At 42.8% G+C, this 26,865-nt stretch overlaps 1 long non-coding RNA gene across 8 annotated transcripts in view; it reads right to left on the reverse strand.

Moving 5' to 3' along the window:
* The window catches only part of LOC307181626, a 30,482-nt gene extending 15,032 nt beyond the window's left edge, over positions 1-15,450 (reverse strand). For 7 of the 8 annotated variants that reach the window (XR_013826979.1, XR_013826980.1, XR_013826981.1 and 4 more), the window contains exons 1-5: positions 14,951-15,450; positions 14,662-14,814; positions 14,182-14,282; positions 12,814-12,937; positions 1,284-1,402 (exon numbers count right to left, since the gene is read on the reverse strand). This is a non-coding gene — a long non-coding RNA (uncharacterized lncRNA). The remainder of the gene's footprint in view (positions 1-1,283; positions 1,403-12,813; positions 12,938-14,181; positions 14,283-14,661; positions 14,815-14,950) is intronic. The other variant, XR_013826978.1, reaches the window with a different exon arrangement.
* Between the last annotated feature and the right edge of the window lie 11,415 nt (positions 15,451-26,865).

Consider the following 26,865-nt stretch of genomic DNA (forward strand, 5'->3'; position numbering starts at 1 on the left):
AAAAATTATGTTTGTTCCTTGGAAAAGGGTAGAATAGAAAATCAATTTTTCTAAGACATTCATCTCAAAGTTGACCCAAAAGTCCCCCTATTACTTACTAAAAGTACAACATCTCTTTAAACATATAAACCCATTGAAGGAATATGAATATTCGCTGATGATATCCACATAAAATTCCAAGAATTAGAAATTTAATCATTTCATGTTAAAAATGTTTAATGAAATATCTAAATTTAATCCATCATCAAATATCTAGGAAATTTCTCCCTGAGTGACAAGAAAAAGAAAAAAACATATTCTACTCTTTGAATTGATAGGTTAGCAAGCAAATTAAAACATGATATAAGATAATCTCACTAATGCAATCAACTCTTCTATTTTCCCATATTTCTTTCACTTAAGAGATAAATGACAAGCAAAAACTAATAATTTCTTTCTAATTGGCTATCTAATAGACCAAAACACGCTGATCTTCACAAAAGACTGCAACATTTAAGGAAACTGTGAGAATGTCCTAGTGTAAGCACAACCATTTCATGTGCTGATTCTCCACTGTTTGTTTACTATGGGTGTAAAGATACTGCCTGTCAAGCACTCAGAGTTGTCATTCCACAATGGTTATTTATAATTTCTGTACAATTCATTTCCTCTAGCATACGCCAGCATCTTAGTTTTCTAATATCATAGTCCTTTTATGGGGGATACTACTAGCTGACCAAACTGAATCCTCTACATTTTTGCCTAAAGTGGTCTCTTATGCTGGATCTCAGTTCACATAAGTGATTTTGTCACTCATTTTGTTCAGATTCCAACGAGATCCATTTTTGAAGTCATCATCAATCCAGGCACATTTGTGAAAGAGACCTTGATCCTGAGATATGTGGCAGACACTGAGCTCTCAGGACTCCATCTCCCTGTGACACAGTGGCCCACACTTTTATACAAAACTGAGTTCTTGGTCCATGTCGATATGCTGGCATAGAGTAAAATTATGGAAAGATGAGAAGTATATGTGTCCACCTGTTAACCACGCAGAACACAAGATGTTTACTATGCACAAGTATACAAAAATACTATTTCTCTAGTAGGATCTTCTGATGTTATGCAAAATGGAGGAAGCATTAAAATCCTGGGAAAAAAGTACACAGAAACCTCAGATGACCCAGACTATTAAAAGTCTCACATGTTCAGATTAACAGACTCCAAAAGACCATCTGTAATCTTGCTCGCTAAAAACACATACTAACCCAGGAAAATACATTTATTAAAAGTTGCAATGTTACCTCTGGAGTGCATTGTTGTGATTATTTATGCAGAAGGGAGCTGGTATGAATGAGAAAATCAGCAGTTCCTTGAAGAAGTGGGAGGAATTCCATCCAACTTCAATATCACCTCTAATCTACTGAATATATTGGGAAATTAGGGAATTTGACAAACCAAACCATCATAATTGAAAGTTTACTAACTAATAACAGATTATAAGGAATAAACCATAGATATTCCCTTGACTATCTGTATAAGAAGAAAAATAATGCTCACTACTTGGATCAGGGTAACACTGAAAGTTGTAAGGCCTTGGTCTCAAAGTTTCCCCAAAGCCTTCACTCAGCAGCAGGCATTAATACTAGGATCTCCCCTTCAACACTATGAAACCCACTAACACAATATGAATACTGGGCAATGAAATCTACCTAAAATATAAGTAATTGGAAATGTAATAATTTTTAATTAAATATGTTTAATACAGCATCTATTTGGATCCATAACATAAATGTCTAGAAAATTCCTCTTTGGGTGACAGGGAAAAAAACTCTTCTAATACTTGTGACTTGGTCAGCAAGGAAATTAAAATGTTCTGGAAGACATTTTGACAAATAGAAACTGCTCTTAAATTTCTATGTTTTTCTTTTACTTTAAGAGATAAATAAACACTCATATATTCTGCCTTGAATACCTAATTGACTTCACTCTGAAGACTAAGGCACCTAAGAAGAATGTGTGAATAGCTCATGGGTAGACATAACCATTTACCACCAGCCTCTCTACTCCTATGCTGGTTCTCCAGGATCTGGTTACTATGAATGCATGGAAACTGCCAGCCAAGCATTCAAAGAGTTGCCATGTCATCCCTAAGTCAGATATTTATAGACCTCTGTGGAATTCAATTCCTTTAATGTATGCAATCAGGATAGCATTCAATTACTATGGACCCTATAGGTACCACTAGCTGACCAAACTGAGCTCTACCCCAACATTTTTGCCTAGCATGGTCTCTTCTGCTGGACCTCAGTTCACATCAGTGATTTTGTCACTAATTTTGTTCAGATTCCAACAATATCCATTTTTGAAGTCATCATCGATCCAGGCACATTTGTGAAAGAGACCTTGATCCTTAGATATGTGGCAGACACTGAGCTCTCAGGACTCCGTCTCCCTGGGATGGAGTATTTTCAGGAAAAAGTACAGTAGAATTCCCACTGGCCCTTGAGGATGGAAGGCAGAATTATTCCTAATATTTTTCTTCATGGCACATATCAAGGAGTAGGAAGAAACTCGTCCATATGAAACCTAGTTTTTGGTCCATATCTACTTGTGGGAAAGTATAAATGTGAAAAGGTGAAAGGTATACATGTCTATTTGTCAAAATTGCATAAGACAAGAAGATGTGCTATGTATCTTTATGGAAAATCTCCTAATTTATTACTCCTTTAGGATGTTTCTGGTTAAAGTAAAGCATAAAATCTTAAAAATAAAGGAGACTGAAGCCTCAGATGCCTCAACAGATTATTAAAGCTAGTAGAGTTGTTTGTATTAACTGATTATTCAACAACTCAATACAATTTTTGATTACTTAAAAAATAATAAAAATAATCCAGAAAAGTAAATTTACTAAAATTGGATGTTACCCTAGGAGTGCATTGTTTTGTTACTTCCCAGTTAAGAGAGCTGGCACAAGTGACAAAATCGGTACATCAGTGGTGTGGTGATGACATTCATGGAATTCTAATGTTATGGTCAATATAAAAAGTACACAGGAAATTAGGGAAATTGCAAAACAAAGTTTTCCTAATGGAATATTCAGCTGTAAGAAGTTATAAGTATTCATAATAGATATTCCTTGAATCATGAGATGACAAGAACAATTATGCTCACAACTTTGATCACAGTAGAACAGATATAATTTTTTCTAAGATATTTGTCTCAAAGTTTCCCCAAAACAGTCACTGCAAAATCATTTACTGTAACTAGGATGTCTCTTTAAACACATTAGAAACCCATTGAGAATATATGAAAGGGGCCAATGATATCCATGTAAAAATCTAAGAATTTGAAGTATAATCATTTCACATCAGAAAACTATTAGTAGTTGAAGCCAGCATTCAAAATATATGAAATTACTTGCTCAGTTTGTAAGAAAAATGAAAAACAAAGAAACAAGTGTTCTACTTCTGGTGTCTGGGTTGGCAAGCAAATTAAAATATGTTGTGAAGATTCCACACATCTACTCTTCAATTTACATATAATTGTTCCATTTAATAGAAAAGGAAAAGTAGAAGTTCATAATACAATATCTTTGAATTCTGACAATCTAAGCACACTAAAGATATCAATAATCACTCAGAAGATTTTGGTAGCTCAGATAAATGTGTGAATGGTTCAAGTGTAGTTACAAAGATTTCTCATAGAACTCATTATTGAAGTGGTGATTACCCAGAGTTTATTTACTACAAGTTTGTACATGCTGGCAGCCAAGTACCCAAAGAGTTATTATATCATCCCCAAATTGTTTATTTAGCGACCTTTGTACAATTCAGTTCCTCTAGTGTATGCCAGCATCTTAGTTTTTCAATACCATAGTCCTTTCTGGGGGACACCACCTGCTGAGCAAATTGAATATCCCTCCACAGTTTTGCCTAGCATGGTCCGTGGACTGGACCTCAGCTCACATAAGCGATTTTGTCACTCATTTTGTTCAGATTCCACTGAGGTCCATTTTTGAAGTCACCATTTATCCAGGCACACTTATAAAAGGGAAATTTAGAATGAAACATGTGGCAGACACTGAGCTCTCAGGAATCCATCTCCCTGGGACACACTGGCCCACACTATTCAACCGTGGAGGCCAGCATCACTGATGACCCCAGAGTCCCATTGTCACTGGAGGGTTACACTCCCTGAGAGGAATGTCAGTATCTTCAGGACAAAGTGCTTACCAGCATGAAAATTCTCACTGGCCCTTAAGGATGAGAGGCAAAATTGTTACTGAAATACTCCTTCATGTCAGATCTCAAGAATAGGGAATAAACTCATTCATATGAAACCCAGCTCTTGGTCCATCTTGAATTGTAGTAATAGAATGTAAAGATGTAATATGTAAAGATGAGAAGCGATAATGTACATTTATCAACCAAGCAAAAGATGGAATAGAAGGACGAGGGGAAGATGGTGGAAGAGTAAGTCGTGGAGATCACCTTCCTCCCAACAGATACACCAGAAATACATCTACACGTGGAACAACTCCTACAGAACACCTACTGAACGCTGGCAGAAGACCTCAGACCTCCCAAAAGGCAAGAAATTCCCCACGTACCTGCGTAGGGCAAAAGAAAAAAAAAAAAAAACAGAGGCAAAAGGATAGGGACAGGACTTGCACCAGTGGGAGGGAGCTGTGAAGGAGAAAAGGTTTTCCACACACTAGAAGCCCCTTCGCGGGCAGAGACTGGAGGTGGCGGAGGGGGAGAGCTTCGAAGCCGCGGAGGAGAGCACAGCAACAGGGGTGCAGAGGGCAAAGCAGAGAGAGTTCCGCACAGAGGATCGGTGCCAAAAGGCACTCACCAGCCCGAGAGGCTTGTCTGCTCACCGGCCAGGGTGGGCGGGGCTGGGAGCTGAGGCTTGGGCTTCGGTCGGAGCGCAGGGAGAGGACTGGGGTTAGCAGCGTGAACACAGCCTGCAGGGGGTTAGTGCACCACGGGTAGCCGGGAGGGAGTCCGGGGAAAAGGCTGCCTCGAAGAGGCACGAGACTTTTTCTTCCCTCTTTGTTTCCTGGTGCGCGAGGAGAGGGGATTAAGAGCGCTGCTTAAAAGAGCTCCAGAGATGGGCACGAGCCACAGCTAAAAGCGCAGACCGCAGAGACGGGCATGAGACGCTAAGGCTGCTGCTGCCGCCACCAAGAAGCCTGTGTGCGAGAACAGGTCACTATCCACACCCCGCTTCCAGGGAGCCTGTGCAGCCCGCCACTGCCAGGGTCCCGGGATCCAGGGACAACTTCCCGAGGAGAATGCACGGCGCGCCTCAGGCTGGTGCAACAGTCATGATGGCCTCTGCTGCTGCAGGCTTGCCCCGCACTCCGTGCCCCTCCCTCCCCGCAGCCTGAGTGAGCCAGAGTCCCCGAAGCAGTTGCTCCTTTAACCCCGTCCTCTCTGAGCGAAGAACAGACGCCCTCCGGTGACCTACATGCAGTGGCAGAGCCAAATCCAAAACTGAGCCCCGGGAGCTGTGAGAAGAAAGAAGAGAAAGGGAAATCTCTCTCAGCAGCCTCAGAAGCAGCGGATTAAAGCTCCACAATCAACTTGATGTACCCTGCATCTGTGGAATACAAGAATAGACAACGAATCATCCCAAATTGAGGAGGTGGACTTTGAGGACAAGATTTATGATTTATTCCCCTTTTCCTCTGTTTGTGAGTGTCTATGTGTATGCTTCTGTGTGAGATTTTGTCTGTATAGCTTTGATTCAACCATTTGTTCTAGGGTTCTATCCATCAGTTTTTTTTTCTTTAAAATTTTTTTTCTTAATATTTATGTTTTATTTTAATAACTTTATGTTTATTTTATCTTCTTCCTTCCTTCTTTCTCTTTTTTCTTCCTTCCTTTCTCTCTCTCTCTCTCTTTCTTTCTTTCTTTCTATTTTTTCTCCATTTTCTTCTGAGTCATGTGGATGAAAGGCTCTTGGTGCTGCAGCCAGGAGTCAGTGCTGTGCCTCCGAGGTGGGAGAGCCAAATTCAGGATACTGGTACACAAGAGACTTCCAAGCTCCACATAATGTCAAATGGCAAAAATCTCCCAGAGATCTCCATCTCAACGCCAGCACCCAGCTTCACTCAACAACCAGCAAGCTACAGTGCTGGACACCCTATGCCAAACAACTAGCAAGACAGGAACACAACTCCACCCATTAGCAGAGAGGCTGCCTAAAATCATAACAAGTCCACAGACACCCCAAAACACACCACCAGACGTGGACCTGCCCATCAGAAAGACAAGATCCAGCCTAATCCACAAGAACACAGGCACTAGTCCCCTCCACCAGGAAGCCTACACAACCCACTGAATGAACTTTAGCAACTGGGGACAGACACCAAAAACAACGGGAACTAGGAAACTGCAGCCTGCAAAAAGGAGACCCCAAACACAGTAAGATAAGCAAAATGAGAAGACAGAAAAACACACAGCAGATGAAGGAGCAAGGTAAAAACCCACCAGACCTAACAAATGAAGAGGAAATAGGCAGTCTACCTGAAAAAGAATTCAGAATAATAATAGTAAAGATGATCTAAAATCTTGGAAATAGAATAGAAAAAATACAAGAAACATTTAAGAAGGACCTAGAAGAACTAAAGATGAAACAAGGAACGATGAACAACACAATAAATGAAATGAAAAATACTCTAGATGGGATCAATAGACTCTAGATGGGATCAACTGAGGCAGAAGAATGGATAAGTGACCTGGAAGATAAAATAGTGGAAATAACTACTGCAGAGCAGAATAAAGAAAAAAGAATGAAAAGAACTGAGGAGAGTCTCAGAGACCTCTGAGACAACATTAAATGCACCAACATTTGAATTAGAGGGGTTCCAGAAGAAGAAGAGGAAAAGAAAGAGACTGAGAAAATATTTGAAGAGATTATAGTTTAAAAATTCCCTAATATGGGAAAGGAAATAGTTAATCAAGTTCAGGAAGCACAGAGAGTCCCATACAGGATAAATCCAAGGAGAAATATGCCAAGACACATATTAATCAAACTGTCAAAAATTAAACACAAAGAAAACAAATTAAAAGCAGCAAGGGACAAACAACAAATAACACACAAAGGAATCCCCATAAGGTTAACAGCTGATCTTTCAGCAGAAACTCTGCAAGCCAGAAGGGAGTGGCAGAATATATTTAAGGTGATGAAGGAGAAAAACCTGAAACCAAGATTACTCTACCCAGCCAGGATCTCATTCAGATTTGATGGAGAAATTAAAACCTTTACAGACAAGCAAAAGCTGAGAGAGTTCAGCACCACCAAACCAGCTTTACAACAAATGCTAAAGGAACTTCTCTAGGCAAGAAACACAAGAGAAGGAAAAGACCTACAATAATGAACCCAAAACAAATAAGAAAATGGGAATAGGAACATACATATCGATAATTACCTTAAATGTAAATGGGCTAAATGCTCCCACCAAAAGACACAGATTGGCTGAATGGAAACAAAAACAAAACCCATATATATGCTGTCTACAAGAGACCCACTTCAGACCTAGAGACACATAGAGACTGAAAGTAAGGGCATGGAAAAAGATATTCCATGCAAATGGAAACCAAAAGAAAGCTGGAGTAGCAATTCTCATATCAGACAAAATAGACCTTAAAATAAAGACTATCAGAAGAGACAAAGAAGGACACTACATAACGATCAAGGGATCAATCAAAAAAGAAGATATAACAATTGTAAATATTTATGCACCCAACATAGGAGCACCTCAATACATAAGGCAAAAACTAACAGCCATGAAAGGGGAAATCGATAGTAACACATTCATAGTAGGGGACTTTAACACTTCACTTTCACCAATGGACAGATCATCCAAAATGAAAATAAATAGGGAAACACAAGCTTTAAATGATACATTAAACAAGATGGACTTAATTTATATTTACAGGACATTCCATCCAAGAACAACAAAATACACATTTTTCTCAAGTGCTCATGGAACATTCTCCAGGATAGATCATATCCTGGGTCACAAATCAAGCCTTGGTAAATTTAAGAAAATTGAAATTGTATCAAGTATCTTTTCTGACCAAAACGCTATGAGACTAGATATCAATTACAGGAAAAGATATGTAAAAAATAAAAACACATGGAGGCTAAACAATACACTACTTAATAACGAAGTGATCACTGAAGAAATCAAAGAGGAAATTAAAAAATACCCAGAAACAAATGACAATGGAGACACGATGACCCAAACCTATGGGATGCAGCAAAAGCACTTCTAAGAAGGAAGTTTATAGAAATTCAATCCTACCTTAAGAAACAGGAAACATCTCGAATAAACAACCTAAACTTGCACCTCAAGCAATTAGAGAAAGAACAACAGAAAAACCCCAAAGTTAGCAGAAGGAAAGAAATCATAAAAATCAGATCAGAAATAAATGAAAAAGAAATGAAGGAAACGATAGCAAAGATCAATAAAACTAAAAGCTAGTTCTTTGAGAAGATAAATAAAATTGATAAACCATTAGTCAGACTCATGCAGATAAATAGGGAGAAGACTCAAATCAATACAATTAGAAATGAAAAAGGAGAAGTAACAACTGACACTGCAGAAATACAAACGATCATGAGAGATTACTACAAGAAACTCTATGCCAATAAAATGGACAACCTGGAAGAAATGAACAAATTGTTAGAAATATACAACCTGCCAAGACTGCATCAGGAAGAAATAGAAAATATGAACAGACCAATCACAAGCACTGAAATTGAAACTGTGATTAAAAATCTTCCAACAAAGAAAAGCCCAGGACCAGATGGCTTCACAGGCAAATTCTGTCAAACATTTAGAGAAGAGCTAACACCTATCCTTCTCAAACTCTTCCAAAATATAGCAGAGGGGGGAACACTCCCAAACTCATTCTACGAGGCCACCATCACCTTGATACCAACACCAGACAAGGATGTCACAAAGAAAGAAAACCACAGGCCAATATCACTGATGAACATAGATGCAAAAGTCCTCAACAAAATACTAGCAAACAGAATCCAACAGCACATTAAAAGGATCATACACCATGATCAAGTGGGGTTTATTCCAGGAATGCAAGGATTATTCAATATATGCAAATCCATCAATGTGATAAACCATATTAACAAATTGAAGGAGAAAAACCATATGATCATATCAATAGATGCAGAGAAATCTTTTGACAAAATTCAACACCCATTTATGATAAAAAACCCTGCAGGGGTTTTCCTACAGGGAACTTTCCTCAACATAATAAAGGCCATATATGACAAGCCCACAGCCAACATCATCCTCAATGGTGAAAATCTGAAAGCATTTCCACTAAGATCAGGAACAAGACAAGGTTGCCCACTCTCACCACTCTTATTCAACATAGTTTTGGAAGATTTGGCCACGGCAATCAGAGAAGAAAAGGAAATAAAAGGAATCCAAATCAGAAAAGAAGAAGTAAAGCTGTCACTGTTTGCAGATCACATGATACTATACATAGAGAATCCTAAAGATGCTACCAGAAAACTACCAGAGCTAATCAATGAATTTGGTAAAGTATCAGGATACAAAATTAATGCACAGAAATCTCTGGCATTCCTATACACTAATGATGAAAAACCTGAAAGTGAAATCAAGAAAATACTCCCATTTATCATTGCAACAAAAAGAATAAAATATCTAGGAATAAACCTAGCAAAGGAGACAAAAGACCTGTATGCAGAAAATTTTAAGACACTGATGAAAGAAATTAAAGATGATACAAATAGATGGAGAGATATACCATGTTCTTGGATTGGAAGAATCAACACTGTGAAAATAACTCTACTACCCAAAGCAATCTATAGATTCAATACAATCCCTATCAAACTACCACTGGCATTTTTCACAGAACTAGAACAAAAAATTTCACAATTTGTATGGAAACACAAAAGACCCCAAATAGCCAAAGCAATCTTGAGAACGAAATACGGAGCTGGAGGAATCAGGCTCCCTGACTTCAGACTATACTACAAAGCTATAGTAATCAAGACAGTATGGAACTGACACAAAAACAGAAAGATCAATGGAACAGGATAGAAAGCCCAGAGATAAACCCATGCACATATGGACACCTTATCTTTGATAAAGGTGGCAGGAATGTACAGTGGAGAAAGGACAGCCTCTTCAATAAGTGGTGCTGGGAAAACTGGACAGGTACATGTAAAAGTATGACATCTGATCATTCCCTAACACCATACACAAAAATAAGCTCAAAATGTATTAAAGACCTAAATGTAAGGCCAGAAACTATCAAACTCTTAGAGGAAAACATAGGCAGAACACCCTATCCTTTCTGACCCACCTCCTAGAGAAATGGAAATAAAGACAAAAATAAACAAATGGGACCTAATGAAATTTCAAAGCTTTTGCACAGCGAAGGAAACCATAAACAAGACCAAAAGACAACCCTCAGAATGGGAGAAAATATTTGCAAATAAAGCAACTGACAAAGGATTAATTTCCAAAATTTACAAGCAGCTCAATAACGAAAAAACAAACAACGCAATCCAAAAATGGGCAGAAGACCTAAATAGACATTTCTCCAAAGAAGATATACAGACTGCCAACAAACACATGAAAAAATGCTCAACATCATTAATCATTAGAGAAATGCAAATCAAAACTACAATGAGATATCATCTCACACCAGTCAGAATGGCCATCATCAAAAAATCTAGAAACAATAAATGCTGGAGAGAATGTGGAGAAAAGGGATCACTCTTGCACAGCTGGTGGGGATGTGAATTGGTTCAGCCACTACGGAGAACAGTATGGAGGTTCCTTAAAAAACTACAAATAGAACTACCATATGACCCAGCAATCCCACTACTGGGCATATACCCTGAGAAAACCATAATTCAAAAAGAGTCATGTACCAAAATATTCATTGCAGCTCTATTTACAATAGCCAGGAGATGGAAACAACCTAAGTGTCCATCATCGGATGAATGGATAAAGAACATGTGGCACATATATACAATGGAATATTACTCAGTTATAGAAAGAAACGAAATTGAGCTATTTGTAATGAGCTGGATGGACCTAGAGTCTGTCATACATAGTGAAGTAAGTCAGAAAGAGAAAGACAAATACCGTATACTAACACATATATACGGAATTTAAGAAAAAAAAACTGTCATGAAAAAACTAGGGGTAAGACAGGAAGAAAGACAGAGACCTGCTAGAGAATGGACTTGAGGATATGGGGAGGGGAAAGAGTAAGCTGTGAGAAAGTGATAGAGAAAGGCATGGACATACATACACTACCAAATATAAGGTAGATAGCTAGTGGGAAGCAGCCACGTAATACAGGGAGGTCAGCTCGGTGCTTTGTGACCACCTAGAGGGGTGGGAAAGGGAGGGTGGGAGGGAGGAAGACGCTAGAGGGAAGAGATATGGGAACATATGCATATGTATAACTGATTCACTTTGTTATAAAGCAGAAACTAACGCACCATTGTAAAGCAATTATACTCCAATAAAGATAAAAAAAAAAGACACAATCAACCGAGTGAAAAGGGAGAAAATAATTGCAAATTATGTATCTGATAAGGACTAATATCCAAAATATATTAGTTATTTAACTCATATAACTCAACAACAACAAAAAAAGCAACCTGATTTAAAATGGTCAAAGGACTTGAATAGACATTCTCCAAAGAAGATATACCAATGACCAATACGTGCATGAAAAGATGTTCAACATCATTAATCATTAGAGAAATGCAAATCAAAACCACAATGAAATACCATCTCATGTCAACTAGGAGGGTTACTATCAAAAAAAGCAGAAAATAATGTGTTGATAAAGACGTAGAGGAATTGGAACCCTTGCGCACTATTGGTGGAAATGTAAAATGGTGCAGCCACTATGGAAAATAGTATGGTGTTTCTTCAGAAAATTAAAAAGAGAACTACCCTACCATCACTATGTATCATCTTGGTACATACCCAAAAGAATTCAAAGAAGGGTCTCAAAGAGATATTTGTACATTCATGTTCATAGCATTATGCACAAAAGCCAAAGACGGAAGCAACCCAAATATCTATTGACAGACCAATGGGTAAACAAAGTATGGTATATTCTAGAATATTATTCAGCCTTAAACAGAAAGGAAATTCTGACACATGCTACAACATGAATGAACCTTGAAGAACTCATGCTAAGTGAAATAAGTCAGAAACAAAAGGGTATTGTATCATTTCACTTATATGAGGTACCTAGAGTAGCCAAATTGATAGAGACAGGAAGTAGAATGGCAGTTACCAGGGGCTGCAGGGACGGGAGAATGGGAGCTTTTGTTTAATGGGTACAGAGTTTCAGTCTTGCAAGATGAAAAAAGTTCTGGAGGTGGATGGTGGTGAGGTTTGCACAATAATGTGAATATACTTAATGCCACTGAACTTTAACCTTAGAAATGATTAAGATGGTAAATTTTATATGTATTTGACCACAACTTAAAAGTAAAATTTTAAAAAGATATTTTAAATATAAAAAAAAAGATGGAATGGTTCGCTGTGTACCTGCATTTAACTGTATTAATTTATTTCTTTACTTAGATATTTAAAAATAATATTCCAAACAAAGAAAGAGCAAAAGTTATAGAAATAAAGGAGACAGAAAACATGAATAATTCACCATATTATTAATGTCTCACAGTATTTGAATTAACAGTCTTTAAAAAAACATGTGAATTCCTGACTTCTTAAAAACAATAATAAAAATAATCCTGCAAAAAACTTATTGAAAATTGGGTTGTTACCTCTGGAATACATTGTTTTTGCCATTCCCAGGTGAGAAGGCTGTTACAAAAACAGCAGTTCCTTGGTGTAGTGGTGAGAATTCCAAGCAATAAAATGTACCTTCCATTCAACATTGCTTCCAATCTACAAAGCACAAGCAAAAATTATGGAGGTTGAGAAAGAAAATCTTAGTATAATGTTAAATGGTAAAAGCTTACATAACATTCACCATAGTTAGTCACTATACAACTGATATCACCAGAAGAGTTACACTCACTATTTGGAACATGGTAATATACAGATTAATTTTTTTAATAAGACATTAATTTCAGAGTTCCCCAGAGCACATGCCTCAGAACCATGCATTACAAGCAGGATCTCTCTTATACACATTTGAAACACACTGAGGGCAGAAGTCATGAAATCCATATAAAAATGCAAGAATTTTAAACATGATTTCACATCTAAAAATGTTTATTATTATATATTATAATATATATTATTATTATAATTGAAGCCAGCAATCAAATGTATATGAAAGTTGTTCTTCACATGATAGGAGGAAAAAGAGAGACACAACTAAACAACAGTTGAAAACTTAAGACTGGGTTGGCAAGCAGATTAAAATGTATTGTGAAGACATTCCAAAATATAGTACCTATGCTTCAATTTACATGTAACTGTTTCACTTAATGTAGAAATGAAGAATAAAAACCCATGAAACCTGTGATCTCTTTGAGTTTTGACCATCTAACTGCCCTAAAGAGACTGTTACTCAGAAGATTCCAGCAGCTCAGACAAACATGTATAAGCATAAACATACCCACATTTTCCGCACTCATGTGCTGGTTCTCTAGAGTCTGTTTACTAAGTATGTAAATAATGCTGCCAGGTGAGCACTCAGAGAGTTTCACTATTATCCCAACACTGTAGAAGTACAGACCTCTGCCTAATTCAGTTTATCGAACACATGCACATTGGTGAGCTTTCAAATACAACAGTTCCTGTTGGTACCTCACAGCTGAACAAACTCAACACTCCTTCCACATATTTTGCACAGGGTGGGTATCTGTGCTGGACCTCAGTTTCCCAGAACTGATTAGGTCACGCATTTTGTTCAGATTTTCTGAGATCAATAATTACAGTCATCATCAATCCAATGACATTATTAAAAGGGTTACTTTGAGGCTCAGTTAAGAAACAGACCAAGCACTCAGGAGTTCATCACCCATGGACTCACTGACCTATCATATTCAGTCATAGAGGCCATATATCACATATACTTCCCAAGGCTCCAAGGCTGACTAGCATAGTCAAAGACTTACTGTTATTGAAATATTACATTACCCCTACGAGAAATGTCAGTATTTCCAGGACAAAATGCTTACCAGTTTGAGAATGGACCTTAAGGATGGAAAGGCAGACTTATTCTGAATCCTGTCCTTTATGTCACCCTCTCTTTCATATGAAACACAGTACTTGATCCATGCTGCATGTAGGAATAAAATAAAATGTGGAAAGATGAGAAGTAAATGTGTCCATTGGTCTGCCAGGCACAAGATGGTAGAGTTCACAAATGTACCCCTACATTAAATAAAATAATGTATTTCTCTCCTGAAATATTTCTGAAGTTATTCCAATAATATTAATTGTGTTAATCTCTACCCTCCATCAGAGCAAATATTGTCCAGTATTTTCTGCCACCAGATAATCAGATGTTTACAGACAATTATAAAATTTACTTCCTATAATTTATGCAACCAGGTTAACTTTCAAATACCATAGTCACTATTGGTAATACTTCTTGATCAACTGAATTCCCTCCATTTTTTGCCTAGTATAGTGCCTTGTGCTGGACCTCAACTCACAGAAGTAATTTTGTCAGTCATTTCATTCAGACTCCTCTGAGATCCATTTCTGAAGTCATCATCAATACAGGTACATTTGTAGAAGAACATTAAACGTGAGATATGTGGCAGAGACTGAGCACTCAGGATTCCAACACCCTCAGACACAATGACCTGCAGTTTTAAATCACAGAGACCAATCATCACAGTCAATGACCTAGTCTCACAGTTGACTAGCTTGGCCAGAGTTTTATTATCATTGGAATGTTACAATGCTCTAATGTCAGTATTCTCAGGACAAAATACTTACCAGTGTGAGAATTCCCACTGGACTGTGAGGTTTGGATGGCAGATTTAGTCATGATATTCTCCATCATTTCACTTCTCAAGGTGAAAAAAATTAGTTCTTTCATAAAAAAACAAGTGCTGATTCTAAGTTGAACTACAAAAATAGAGCAAAAGTGAGCAAAGATTTGTAACCCATTCACTGATCAGTTGGCCTAGGAGTCCCTACACTGCAGGTATTCTCATTTAGTTAGCCTCGAAGATGTCTAGAGGAGAGAAACTCTTTCTGTATCTAAAAAGGCTAAAAACCGGGTGACAAAGGTCAGGTCATCCCATGTTATTGAGCAGCCTTAATTAAGAGGAACTATTCATTTCTGTATGCTGGAGTCTCCCTTACCCCAGTGAGAGCCTTAGGTAACCCAGTCTAGAAAAAACCTTCCAACACCTTATACAGGACTAGTAGGAGCTATGTGAATGTCCAGCAAAACCAAAGAAACCAAGGGATCAAAACAGCACCAAATCGGCTCTGACAATCAGACTGCAATTGAAACCACACCCTAGAAAAATGTGATAAGACATTGAAATAAACCAACACAGGGATCATGGAACTAAAATAAAAAATTAAATAGAAATCAGGTATCCTAATATAATATGAAAAACTGCCCAATAGAGATGCAAATAGACATTATCATACTAAGTGAAGTAAGTCAGAAAGAGAAAGACAAATACAGTATGATATCACTTATACATAGAATCTAAATTATGGCACAAATGAACCTATCTACAAAACAGAAACAGACTCATAGACATAGAGAACAGACTTGTGGTTGCCAAGGGGGATGGGAGGAGAAAGAAGGATGGACTGTGAGTTTGGGGTTCGTAGACACAAACAATTACATTTAGAATGGATAAACAACAAGGTCCTAATATATAGCATGGGGAACTATATACAATATGCTATGATAAACCATAATGGAAAAGAATATAAAAAAAGAATGTGTATGTGTGTATAACAGAGTCACTTTGCTGTACAGCAGAGATAGTTACAACATTGTTTATCAACTATACTTCAATTTAAAAAAACCCTGCCTGGGCTTCCCTGGTGGCGCAGTGGTTGAGAGTCTGCCTGCCAATGCAGGGGACATGGGTTCGTGCCCCGGTCCGGGAAGATCCCACATGCCGTGGAGCAGCTGGGCCCGTGAGCCATGGCTGCTGAGCCTGCGCTTCCGAAGCTTGTGCTCCGCAACGGGAGAGGCCACAACAGTGAGAGGCCCATGTACCGTAAAATAAAAATAAAAATAAAAAAACCCTGCCTAATAGGAATGAAAAAATCACACTATACAAGAAAAATAATCATGAACAGAATGCGACCAGAAAATCAATGAAGGAAACAAAAGCTTAAAAATGCAGTTATAGAAAAAATATTAAAATATTGATGAACAAATTTTACAGTGTAAATAAAAAATACCTTAAAATAAAAAAAAATAATCTCCAGTAAATAATATGAATTGTAAATAAACAAATAAATAACTGAAATACAAATTAACCTATATAATAAATATGAAAATCTCACCAGATAGGTTCACTATTAGAGCTGACAAAACAGGAAAAATATTAAGAGAAATTAGTGTGGATCAATAGATAAAAATCATTTTAAAACCAGAAAATAAAATCTAAGAAACAAATCCTAATAACAATGTGTGATTAAAAAGAAAAGATTGCTAGATATTAAATAACTCATTAAAAAAGAATACTAATCAACTAAAGGTTAAAAATACAGAAGTTGTAGGACAAACATATAAAAGCATGAATTCAGAATTTAAAAAATTCTACAGTTAAAACACTGTAATCAAAAAGGTAGCTGGAAATAAAATGTAAAACTAAAAAGTTCAATTATATAATAACATTTCAGGAAAATATGAAAGCAAAAAATGAAAGAAGGTGTACCTGACACAGCACTGAGAAATATTTAGCTGTAGTTTATTAATTTAAAAAATATCTAGGGACTTCCCAGGCAGTCCAGTGGTAAAGACATTGCCTTCCAATGCAGGGGGTGGGGGTTCGATCCCTGGTTAGGGACATAGGATCCCACATGCCTCGTGGCCAAGAAAAATAAAAAATAGACAGAAGCAATATTGTAACAAATTCAATAAAGACTTTAAAAACGGTCCATATTAAAAAAAAAGAGGAAAAATAGAAGACTATGACAATGACATTATAAGGACAAATAAATAACAAAATAAGGTCAAAAAAGACACTATCCCCTATGAACACACAGGGTCTATTAAAATTCTTGATGGAAACCATTTGAAAATGTAAAACGTAGTCTCTGAAAAAAACAAACAAAACAACACTGTCTGAAGAAAATGGCAACTTTATCACAATATAACACATATAATAAAATTCAAGGAAAAAACTGGCTAATGACAAAAGATGAATATTTACTATAAAAAATAATCATGATTAACAAAGCTAGAATAAATTAGTTTGCTGGGACACATTACAAAAAGAATGGAAAAACTGTAAGGATATAAGATAAAAAGTCAACAAACCACTTGGACCTGGCTCACTTAGCTAGGTAAGGGGAACTAACGAGCACAGTTCCATATGAAATTAAAGCCAAGCCAGAGTCTCTTCATTTGGACAACACGGACAGCTAATGGCATAGGAGCCATTCCGATGCCCAAAGTTGCGGGACAAAACCCTTGCAGCAACTGGGTAACTTGCCGTGGTGCTTTGCACTTTCACACTCTGGGTCTGTCAGTGCCATGACCTCGGAGAAACCATGAGACCCTGGTCCTCCAGAACTAACGTATATCCCACAGCCGCACAAAGAGAGAACCGAGACAACAGCATGGATTCTTGAAATGGCATGACTTCTCTGGTCTGAGACCAGGAATGCCAGAGAACACAGGCTCGCTGCACCAGTGGGTGGCAGGACGAAATGACCCCCGTATCACACATCCTCTCCTGCCCTTAAACCTACTGTAGCCTTTCCTTGGCAGCCGACTCCCTTGTTTCTGCATGGAGGCGCCCAATAACATCCGGGAAGAGTTATAAGCCTCAGGGAATGCTATGCAGGCTGGGTACAGAAAAGACATTGGGCTGTCTTGAGGAACACTCTCACATCTTCAACACAGGGGGACCATGGCAAAAAGGGGACAAAATACCCCCCGGCCTCCAAATCGGGCCCCATGAGAAGACACCATACTATGCCACGAAGGCAAACATTTGACGGCACAGGGACCAGTCATGAAGCAAATCGACAAAGGAGAGGCAAAGGGTGGGATGATCCACAAAATTGCACCTCGTATTTCTTCCTTACATGTGCCTCCAACGCGCCTGAGAGCATCACAAAGGAATGGACTATGTCCACTGTCGATCAACACACCCACCAGTAAACCTGTGGGATTAGCCAACTATCTCACGTGTATTTCCCATTCGCCTTGCTTTCTCTCTGGGCCAGGATCCAAACACCACACGGCAAGGTGTCAGAGCCACCCCTCACCACAGAAGGTTGATTTCACCAGGAATTGCCTAAGGCATTTTTGAACCCCTCCATAAACAAGAAACAAGAGGGATACAACCCAAGGAGGAGCCATCAGCTTGGCCCAACTCCCAGAGACACTGGCCCACTTGATTTCCCCCGATCATCAGGAGAAACTTTAACTGCATCCGGTCGCCCAAGCAGAACATGACAAAGAAGCCTGGCATAGGCCAGGACTCCTTCTCTGACCCTGAGCATACAGACTTCTGTTTCTTTGAGGGCACAAGGCAACGACCAGGGGGTGGGGGAGGCCTGTAGAACTCAATTGCAGGTGATAGGCCCACCAATGGCTCACACTTCCTCTCCCTCCCGCATGCTGAACCACGGTAGGGGACAGCAGTCATGGCTAGACAAAGGCGCCCAGAGACGGCATGCTATCCCTAGCCTTCCCACTTGGATGCGCATCCCAGGCTCCTTTCCCAATTGCTCTTCTCCCCACAAGAAGACCACCACCCTCAAATTGAACAACGAGGCTATGGACACCCATGTCAGCAAATGCAATGTGAACCTCTCCCTACTTTCCTTTTGGGAGCCACGTGCTGGACCTCAGTTCCAATGAGGAGACGGTAGGGATTTCTCACTCATTTTGTTCAGATTTCCAAGGAATGCATCTGTGGGAGTGATCAGCGATCCAGGCACATGCTCAAACGCTGAACATGCAAAGTTGTAGCCTCCACCATGGGACGGCCAGCGAGCTCAATCATGTCAGCATTCGGGAGTGGCCAGAGCAAAGCCATGGGGCAGGTAGTGCAACCAAGTCTCAGGGCATCGAAGCTGGTGTTCCCCAGGAAAAGACCAGAGGTGAGGGTGTAGTCCCAGTGCATAAGTTCCCCTGGCCAAACATCTAGGTTTCAGCAAAGAAGTGCTGCTTACCGCCACAAGGGTTAAACCAGGATCCTTACGGACTGCACGCTAACACCCCTCCAAGACTCCTACACCACACCTTGCCTTTCTGCATCGTCCTCACTTCGCCGGGTATCACGGATTATATGGAGGGCTCCAGGCTGCTGCTGGCATTCGTTCCCTGGCAGTCCACCTGGCTCGGGGTGAGAGAACACACGTATGCTTGAGGATGGTGCACAGGCACACCAAGGGAAAGGGCGATACCACCTAGGGATGTGCATTCTATCTCGCCTAAACATTTCATTTGCTGCCCATTTTGTCTGTGTATCAGCAGCCAAATGTGAATGCGTCGGGATGTGGACGCCTGCAGAGCATGCAGACATCAGGACAAAGAGCGCCACTGTCCAACAACCCCCTGCTCTCGGGCCCTGCAATTCCTCTCCTGAGCTCTCCTCTCTCCGACACAGGAAAAGGATGTCATCCTGAACACCAGAGACACCCTCAGGGGAACTGGGCTCCCTCAGCCTAAGAGCCACTGCCCTCTAGGGAAACACACCTGCTCTAGGAACATACACTTCCACACAACTGACTCGCCATCAAGTGGAAACAGGGTCCCTGTGATCTTCCACAAGGGAATGGCCATGACCGAAAGTGATGACCTCCATCAAAAGGGGTTCCTCAGGCCTCAGGACAAAGGGCACTGAGGCACCGCTGGACTGAACAAGGGTGAACAGCAGCAGGCATGCTTCCTGGTCTCCAGCCAAGCCAGAGGACCTTCACTTGGACCACACAGAGAGCAAATGGCATCAGAGCCAATTTGATGCCCAAAGGTGCAGCAAAAGACCTTTGCAGCACCTGGGTAACTTGCCATGGCGCCTTGTACTTTCACAATTTGGGCCCGTCAGTGCCATGTCCTCAGAGATACCATGAGACCAGGTCCTCCAGAACCAACGTGTCACCAAGAGTCGTACAACAAGAGAACTCAGCCAACATCCTGGACCCTTGAACAGCCATGACTTCTCTGACCTGAGGCCAGGCATGCCGGAGACCACAGGTTCACCGCACCAGTGGGTGGCAGGATAAAATGATCCCTGCACTCCACATCCTCTCCTGCCCTTAAACCTGTAGCCTTTCCTTGGCAGCCGACTCCCTTGTTTCTGCATGGTTGTGCTCAATGACCTCCGGGAAGAGCTCCAATCCTCAGGGAACGCTATGTGGGCCGGGTATAGAAACGATGCTGGGCTGTCCTGAGGAACACCTTCATATCTTCAACACAGGGGGAACGTGGCCAGACAGGGACAAAACACACCACGGCCTCCAAATTGGCCCCCATGAGAAGACACAATACTGTGCCGGGAAGGCAACCATTCGCTGGCACAGTGACCTGCCATGAAGCAAATCAACAAAGGAAAGGAAAAGGGTGGGGTGGTCCACGAACATGCACCCTTAATCCTTTTCTACACATGCCTCCAAATGTGCTGGAAGGCATCCCAAAGGAGTTCCAGGAACCCTATGGCCACCATCAATCTATCTACCACCAGTAAAACTTGCAGGCTTAGCCAGCCTTCGCACATGTGTTTCCTGCTCACCTTGCCTTTCTCTCTCTGCCAGCATCGAAATATCTCACCGCAAGGTTCCAGAGCCACCCCTCACCAGAGAAGCTTGATTTTCCTGGTAATTACCTAAGGCATTTTCCAGCCCCTCCACACGTAACACACAAGAGGGACACAACTTGAGGAGGAGCTATCAGCTTGGCCCAAGTCCGGGACAGTGGCCCATTTTTTTAAAAAATTATTTATTTATTTATTTTGGCTGCATTGGGTCTTTGTTCTGTGTGAGGGCTTTCTATAGTTGTGGCAAGTGGGGGCTACTCTTCACTGTGGTAAGCAGACTTGTCATTACAGCGGCTTCTCTTGTTGTGGAGCATGGGCTCTAGGCGCATGGCTTCAGTAGTTGTAGCATGTGGTCTCAGTAGTTGTGGCTCGTGGGCTCTAGAGCGTAGGCTCAGTAGTTGTGATGCATGACTTAGTTGCTCTGAAGCATGTGGGATCTTCCCGGACAAGGGATCGAACCGGTATACCCTGCATTGGCCAGCAGATTCTTAACCCCTGCACCACCAGGGAAGCCCAACAGGGGCCCGTTTACTATCCCCGATCAGCAGGAGAAACCGAAACTGCATCCCATCTACCAAGGAGCCTGGCGTAGGCCAGGACTCCTGCTCTGACCCTGAGCGCAGAGACTTCTGCTTCCTTGAGGGCACAAGGCAATGACCAGGGGGTGGGAGAGGCCTGTAGAACTCAATGGCAGGCCACAGTACCGCCAATGGCTCATGCTTCCTCTCCCACCAGAAGGCTGAACTGTGGCAGGGAACAGCAGTCCTGGCTAGACTCAGGTGCTCAGAGATGGCATGTTGTCCCTAGCCTTCCCACGTGGAAGGGAATCCCAGGCTCCTTCCCAATGGCTCTTTCCCCACAAGAAGCCTGCCACCCTCAAACTGAACAAAGTTGCTGCAGCTGCCCACGGTAGCAAATGTAACATGAACCTCTCCTTATTTTTCCTTTGGGAGCCATGTGCTGGACTTCAGTTTCAATGAGGAGACTGTAGGGATTGCCCACTCATTTTGTTCAGATTTCCAAGGAATGAATTTATGGGAGTGATCATCGATCGAAGCACCTGCTCAAAGCCTGGACATGCAAAGTCGCAGCCTCCACCACCGGCGGCCAGCGAGCTCAATCATGTCCACAGTCAGGAGTAGACAGAGCCGAGCCACGGAGCAGGAAGTGCAGCCACATCGCAGGACATTGGAGCTCGGTGCCATGGGAAAAGCCCAGAAGGTGAGAGTGTAGTCCCAGTGCACAAGTCCCCATGGCGAAACATCTAGGTTTCGGCAAAGAAGTTCCACTTACTGCCACAAGGTTTCCACCAGGAAGCTCAAGGACTTCACGCCAACACCCCTCTGACACTCCTTCACCTTGCCTTGCCTCGCCTTGCCACACTGTCCTCACTTCACTGGGTATCATGGACTATCCAGAAGGCCCCACGCTGCTGCCGCCATTCATTAACTGGCACTCCATCTGGCTCGGGGTGAGAGAACACACGCACGGTTGAGGATGGTGCATGGGTGCACAGAGGGACAGAGCATACCACCCAGTGATGTGTGCTCTATCTTGCCTCAACATTTCATTTGCTGCCCAGCTTGTCTGTGTGCCCACAGCCAAACATGAATGCATCATGAGGCAGACGGCTTCAGAGCACGTGGCCATCAGCAAAAAGAGCACCGCTGTCCATCAACCCCCTGGTACAGGCCCTGCAATTCCCCTCCTGAGCGACCTCCCCGCAGACACAGCATAAGGATGTCATCCTGAACTGCTGAGACACCCTCAGGGGAACTGGGGCCCCACCAACTTACAGTCACTGCCAACCAGGGGAACACACCTGCTCTTGGCACATACGCTTCCTCACATTGCACTCCCCTTCAAGGGGAAACGTGGTCGCTGCAATCTTCCACAAGGGAAGGGCCCTTGGCCGAATTCGATGACCTCCATTAAAAGTGGCTCGAAGGGACCTGTGACAAAGGGCACCTGAGGAACCCCTGGACTGACCAAGGGAGACTCACCAGCAGGCATGCTTCCTGGTCTCCAGCCAAGCCAGAGGCCCTTCCCTTGTACCACACGCAAAGCTAATGGCACCGGAGCAATTCCAATGCCCAAAGTTGAGGGTCAAACCCTTGCAGCAACTGGGTAACTGACCGCAGCACCATGCACTTTCGGACTCTAGGCCCATCAGTGACCTTGGAATAAGCGTGAGACCCTGGACCTCCAGAACCAATGTGTCACCCACAGTTGCACAACGAGAGAACCCAGCCATGAGCCAGGACCCTTGAAACGACATGACTTCTCTGGCCTGAGGCCAGGCACGCTGGAGACCATAGGGTTGCCGCACCAGCGAGTGGCAGGACAAACTAACACCTGCACCACACATCCTCTCCTGCCCTTAAACCTGTAGCCTTTCCTTGGCCACCGACTCCCTTGTTTTGTGCATGGTTGCACCAAATGACCTCCAGGAAGAGCTCCAAACCTCAGAGAACGCTATGTGGACCGGGCATAGAAATGATGCTGGGCTCTCCTGAGGAACACCTTCATATCTTCAACACATGGGGGAACGTGGAAAGACACGGACAAAACACCCCACGGCCTCCAAATCGGCCCCCATGAGAAGACACAATACTGTGCCGCGAAGGCAACCATTCGCTGGACCAGTGACCTGCCATGAAGCAAATCAACAAAGGAGAGGAAAAGGGGGGGATTGTCCATGAACATGTACCCGTAATCCTTTCCTACACGTGTCTGCAAATATGCCTGAAGGCATCCCAAGGAGTTCTGGGAACCTAAAGGCCACCATCAATCTATCCACCTATGAGTAAACCTGTGGGTTTAGCCAACACTCTCACGTGTATTTCCCACTCGCCTTGCCTTTCTCTCTCCACCAGGATCCAAATGCCTCACAGCAAGGTGCCAGACCACCCCTCACCAAAGAAGCTTGATTTCCCAGGGAATTGCCTAAGGCATTTTCCAGCCCCTCTACACACAACACACAAGTGGGACACAACCCGAGGAGGAGCCAAGGGCTTGGCCAGACTCTGGGGAACAGTGGCCCATTTGATTTCTCCCCATCATCAGAAGAAACCTAAACTGCATCCTGTCTCCAAAGCAGAACATGACACAGAAACCAGGCCTAGGACAGGACTCCTGCTCTGACCCTGATTGCAGAGACTTGTGTTTCCTTGAGGGCATGAGGCAATGACCAGAGGGCAGGGGAGGCCTATAGAACTCAATGGCAGGCCAGAGATCCACCAATGGCTCACACTTCCACACCCACCTGCATGCTGAACCGCAGAAGGGGACAGGAGACCTGGCTAGACTCAGGGGTCCAGAGTCATCAAGCCGTCCCCAGCATTCCCATGTGGATGGACATCCCTTGTTCATTTCCAAATGGCTCTTTCCTCATGAGGAGGCCACCACCCTCAATGTGAACAACGTGGTTGCAGATGCCCAAGGTCGCAAATGCAGTGTGAACCTCTCTGTAATTTTCTTTTGGGAGCCACGTGCTGGACCTCAGTTCCAATGAGGAGACAGTAGAGATTGCTCACTCATTTTGTTCAGATTTCCAGAGAATGCATTTATGGGAGTCATCATTGATCCAAGCACCTGCTCAAAGGCTGGATGTGCAAAGTTGCAGCCTCCACCGTGGGAGGGCCAGTGAGCTCAATCATGTCAGCAGTCAGGAGTGGCTAGAGCCGAGCCATGGGGAAGGAAGTGCACCCAAGTGTCGGGGCATTGGAGCTTGGGTGCCCGTGGAAAAGCCAAGAAGGTGAGGGTGTAGTCTTGGTGCACAAGTACCTGTGGCCAAAAATCTACGTTTCTGCAAAGAAGTTCTGCTTACTGCCACAAGGTTTCCATAAGGAACCTCAAGGACTTCACGCCAACAGCCCTCCAAGACTCCTTCACCTTGCATCACCTTGCCGCACTGTCCTCACTTCACTGGGTATCACGGACTATACGGAGGGTGCCATGCTGCAGCTGGCATTCATTCCCTGGCACTCCACCTGGCTTGAGGTAAAAGAACACATGCACTTTTGAGGATGGTGCACGGGTGCACAGAGGGAAAGGGCGATACCACCCAGTGATGTGCACTCTTTCTCACCTCAACATTAAATTTGCTGCCCATCTTGCCTGTGTGTCTGCAGCCAATCGTGAATGCATCGTGGTGCAGACACCTTCAGAATGTGCGGCCATTAGCACAATGAGTGCTGCCATCTATTAACCCCCAGTACGGCACTGCAATTCCCCTCGTGAGTGACCTCCACACTGACACAGCAAAAGGATGTCATCCTGAACGCCCCAGAAAACCTCAGGGGAAATGGGATCCCTCAGCCTAAGAGCCACTGCCCTCCAAGAGAACAAACCCACTCTTGGCATATAGGTTTTCACTTAATGGACTCGCCCTCAATGGGAAATGTCGGCCCTGAGATATTCCATAAGGGAACGGCCTTGAGCCTAATGTGATGACCTCCATTAAAAGCGGCTCATAGTGACCCATGACAAAGGGCACCTAAGGAACCCCTGGACTGACCAAGGGGGACTCAAGAGCAAGCATAGTTCCAGCCCTCCTGACAAGCCAGAGGAGCTTCCCTTGGACAACAGGCAAAGCTAATGGCATAGGAGCCATTCAGAGGCCCAAATTACCAGGGCAAACCCTTGTTGCTGTGGTGCCTTGCACTTTCACACTATGGACCCGTCAGTGAAAACACCTTGGAGAAGATGTGAGACCCAGGTCCTCCAGAAGCAATAGGTCACACACAGGTGTGAAATGAGAGAACCAGCCAACAGCCTGGACACTTGAACCTGCATAACTGGTCTGGCGTGAGGCCAGCCACACTGGAGAAAAAAGGCTCGCAGCACAAGCGGGCGGCTGGACAAAATGACCCCGACACCACACACCATTTCCTGCCCTTAAAACTGTAGACTTTCCTTGGCAGCCGACTCGCTTGTTTCCACATGGTTGCGCCCACTAACCTCCGGGAAGAGCTAAATACCTAAAGGAATGCTATGTGGTCTGAGTATAGGAATGATGCTGGGCTGACCTGAGAAACACCTTCACACCTTCAACACAGGGGGAACGTGGATAGACAGGGACAAACACCCCACGACCTCCAAATCAGCCCCCATGAGAAGACACCATACTGTGCCACAAAGGCAACCATTCACTAGCATAGGGACCCGCCATGAAGTAAATCGACCAAGGAGGGGAGAAAGGCGGGACAGTCCACAGAAGTTCTCCCGTGTTCCCTCTCTACACGTGCCTCCAAATGCTCCTGAGGGGACATCAAAAGTGATCCTGGAAGCCTATGGCCTCTGTCAATCTGTCCACCCACAAGTAGACATGTGGGCTTAGCCAGCCATTTCATGTGACTTTATAGGTAGCCTTGCCCTTCCCTCTCCACCGGGATCCCAACGTGTCATGGAAAGATGCCAGAGCCACCCCTCACCAAAGAAGCTTGCTGTGACTTATCTTGACTAAGGCATTTTCTAGCCTGTTCACACAGCACACACAAGCCGGAAACAACCCGAGGAGGAGCCATCAGCTTGGCCAACCGCCCGGGGACAATGGCCCATTGGATTTCTCCCCTCATCATGAGAAACCTAAACTGCATCTGGTCTCCCAAGCAGAACACGACAAAGAGCCAGCCCTAGGCCAGGAATCCTGCTCTGACCCTGAGCATAGACTTCTCTTTCCGTGAGGGCACAAGGCAACGAGTAGCCGGTGGCGGCGGCCTGTAGAACTCAAATGCAGTCGATAGGACCACCAACGGTTCACGCTTCCTTTCCTAGCCGCGTGCTCGTCCGTGGCAGGGGACAGAAGTCCTGGCTCGACCAAGGAACCCAGAGACGGCACGCTGTCCCTAGCCTTCCCACCTGGATTGGCATCCCAGGCTCCTTTCCCAATGGCTCTTCTCCCCATGAGACGGCCACAACCCTCCACTCGAACAA

This window comes from Stenella coeruleoalba (assembly GCF_951394435.1).
Source record: "Stenella coeruleoalba genome assembly, chromosome: 2".
Taxonomy (NCBI): domain Eukaryota; kingdom Metazoa; phylum Chordata; class Mammalia; order Artiodactyla; family Delphinidae; genus Stenella; species Stenella coeruleoalba.